Below are 3508 nucleotides of genomic sequence, written 5' to 3' on the forward strand. Positions count from 1 at the left end.
AGCATAGGAAGTTCGCACGAATGTGCGTAAGAACTTCTTCACGGTGAGGTGACGGAGCACTGGAACAGGCTGCCCAGGGAGGTTGTGGAGTCTCCTTCTCTGGAGATATTCAAGTCTCGCCTGGACGCCTACCTGTGCGACCTGGTGTAGGGAACCTGCTTTGGCAGGGGGATCTCGATGATCTCTAGAGGTCCCTTCCAACCCCTACAATTCTGTGATTCTGAGAGCCCGGGCGAGGTAACAGCTGTTTCATACCCTCTCACCACACGCTCTCTTTGCACCTGGCCTTTGGGAAGGGTCAGTGGGGAGGGCTTTGCACAGCACTGTGGGGGCTTATGGGGGCACGTAGCCCTGGTGTGGTTACAGGTGGGTGCAGCCAAAGGGCAGAGTGCAGGCAGCTGGGAAAGGCTCTCTTCAAAGAAATCCCATGAATTCTCTTGAGAACCTCATGTGCTCTGGGGAAGGGTGCCTGGGGGCTGGAAATTTGGGTGGGAATCATGTTATTTTCCCAGTTGTGTCTGCAACAAATACTCCTGGTTTTGGTAAATTAGATCAGTGGGGAGAATCAAATGAATGTGATGGAACGAAACCCCCTTGTATATTCCCTCCACTTAAATGATATTTTGGTAAGAATAAATAATTTTAAAAAAAGAGAGTAAAGGCTTTGATGAGGGGAAAGCTGAGACGCACAAAGTCCCAGAAAGGCAGCAGGAAATTAAAGTTAATTATAAAGGAAGATTAATTTAAGCCATCATACAAGGCATGCTGGGCTAATGTCAGGCCTTAGATTCCTTGCAATGCATGACAGCAGTCTGCAGTCTGTCAGCCACTGCAGAAATGGCTTTTCTCTGAAGAAGCACAATGGCACTGGGTGTTATCCCAGCAGAACGCGTGCCTGGGGACAGCAGTGGGGTGGGCCCAGTGTGTGTCCTTGCCCCACGGCCATGCCCTCCTTCCTGGGGCTGACGCAGGAGAGTTGGGCTGGAGCTCGCCCATCTGAGCCAACCTCTGTGGTGCCTTGAGAACACAGCACAGCTTTCTCAGCACCAGTCATGGTTTACCAATGTTTCTGTGTTGCTGTTAATGCAGAGGAGTTTGCAAATTGTAGTCTTAGCTTTCAAAGAAGACAGGCCCGTTACCACAGGTTTTAAGGCATCAGAGCAAACAATTTCTGCTTTCTAACCTCCCATCTCACTCTTTATTGTTGCTTCTCAGAGGGACTTAATGCCGAATACGTGAAAGGGGAGAACATGGAAGCTGTCGTAAGCGAGGAGCCCCAAGGTGAGGGCCTGGCCACAAAGGCCATGGGGAGCTCTGGGGAGGCACCGCTCGGCTTGTGCTGCAGCTTTTTGTGTAACAGCCACGGTGATGCTTTTCCTGCTTTATTACACACAAAGGGAAGCCACAATGAGACACCAAGGCTCTCGTTCTGCAAATGGCGGCAGTTGATGTTGAGCTCTAATGCTTTCAGCCACCAGAAGTGTGCTCCCTCCTTCAGCCGCAGATAAGGGAGGCTGCTCTAAAGGCTGAGATTGGGTACAACCGAGCAGCGTTTGGCACCTGTTGCTTGCACTCACGTACAATTGTGTGCTGCCGTGCTAATGGCTTTTATTTTCTTCCCCAGTCAAGTACTCAGTACTGGAAACACAGTCGGCAGAACCGCCGAAACATGATGGTGCGCAGGTGTGAGGGCACGGCCTCCCATCCCCTCTGCTGGGAAGGAACCAGCGGCAGCAAACACTGAGATCTCACCTGCTTGTAATTTAGCTATTTATTTCATTTGAATCCAAAGCTGTTTGATGTGTACTTAGGCTTGAACTGGCTTCTTACTGCTCTAGGCTTTAGGGTTAGGATGGCAGTATGTGTTTATTTTTTGTAACAAGATATGTTTACATGGAAGGAATACTGCAGGTTTGACTGCAAGTTGTATTCAAACCAGCAGCGGGTGCTTCAGCAGCAATCCCTGTGGGTAAAGGACGAGGTCTTTTGCAAGGACTGCTTACAGGTGTGAGGACAGCGAAGTGCCTGTTATTAGCAACCCAAAGCAAACCAGCCACCTCCCTCCTCAGTCTCCCTGTGCCACAGTGCTGCTGCCAAGGCCTGCCCTCACTGCCTTGGTGCTGCTTCCTCCTCCCCGGCCCTCTCATACTGATGCCAAGATGTGGGGACAGACGCTTTGTGATGCGTTTTCCCAAAGCAGTGGGAAGTGAAGTGGCTGCCTGGTGTAAAAGGAACTCCCAGTTTATATGTAGCCCTGAAATACTTGCGTTTTTAAAAATGTTTTGCAAATCCCAGATTGTGCAAATGTATGTGGACTACCAAAAGCACTTCCTTTGATTCAGAGCTGTTAGGCAGACGTGACTGCCACACGGCCTTGCCATGATCCTTGAGGTCCCTTCTGGCTCGAGCCATTCTGTGACTCGAGCCTTCTGTCTCACAGCTCCCTTCGAAAGGAAATGGCCCAGCCACGTTTTAAGTACTTTGCAACAGCTGCGCAGTTCTTTATGCTCTTCTTAACACTTGCATTTTTAAAGCCTTACACTAGCTCTAGCAGAACAACTACGGCATTTTGTAAGGGAGACGAGTCCTAATGATATATGGTGCCTCGTGTATTTAGAGCACTTAATAGCAGTATTGTAGACTAACTGTCACTACTTCATTGTACAAAAGTGAGTGGGTTAGAAAAATAGTTCTGAGCTGTTCTGAGACTGTAACTCTCTGCTCCTGTCTAATGAGCAATAGCAAGAGAGGGAATGGCCTCGTGTTGTGCCAGGGGAGGGTCAGCTGGACGTTAGGAAATACTTCTCTGAGAGAGTGGTCAGGTGCTGGAAGGGGCTGCCCAGGAAGCAGTGGAGTCACCATCCCTGGAGGTGTTCAAAAAATGCGTAGATGCTGTACTGAGGGACGTGGTTTAGTGGTGGTAGGTGGATGGTTGGACTGGGTGATCTTAGAGGTCTTCCAACCCCGGTGATTCTATGATTCCATGATTCTAAGACAGACACAGAACACACTCCCTATATTTGTGTACTCAAAGTGTCAGATCTTTTTGGGAAATGATGGTTGGAGAATTCTGCTGGGCACAGGCAGGAGCTCTGATGCTAGGAAAGCCACGTCCCCAGGGTCAGGCTGTGCTTCTTCCTTTCTCACACCATCACCTGGCTTTCCTCTCTTAGCTGAATGGGTTTGAAAACTGTAGCATGAAAAATGTTTTTACAAAATGAGTACAGAAGGTGTTGCAACACGGTATTGATGAACACTAGGAGTCATTTTAAGTTATATCAGGCAAATACAACCCAATTTCTCTTAGCTGCAGATTGTCAGCATGTTTCTATGACCCTGCACTCTCTGCACACCCAGTGGATGGGACAGGGAGTGCTCAGGATTGCTTACAGGCCATAACCTTTAGGAAATGGTTACAGCAGGACATAGAAGAAACACACATGTAACTCACAAGTACTGCAGGTGGTGGTTTTAACTGAGGAAAAACAGCCCTTTCACAATTCAGAAG

Source organism: Meleagris gallopavo, chromosome 9 (assembly GCF_000146605.3).
Source record: "Meleagris gallopavo isolate NT-WF06-2002-E0010 breed Aviagen turkey brand Nicholas breeding stock chromosome 9, Turkey_5.1, whole genome shotgun sequence".
NCBI lineage: Eukaryota > Metazoa > Chordata > Aves > Galliformes > Phasianidae > Meleagris > Meleagris gallopavo.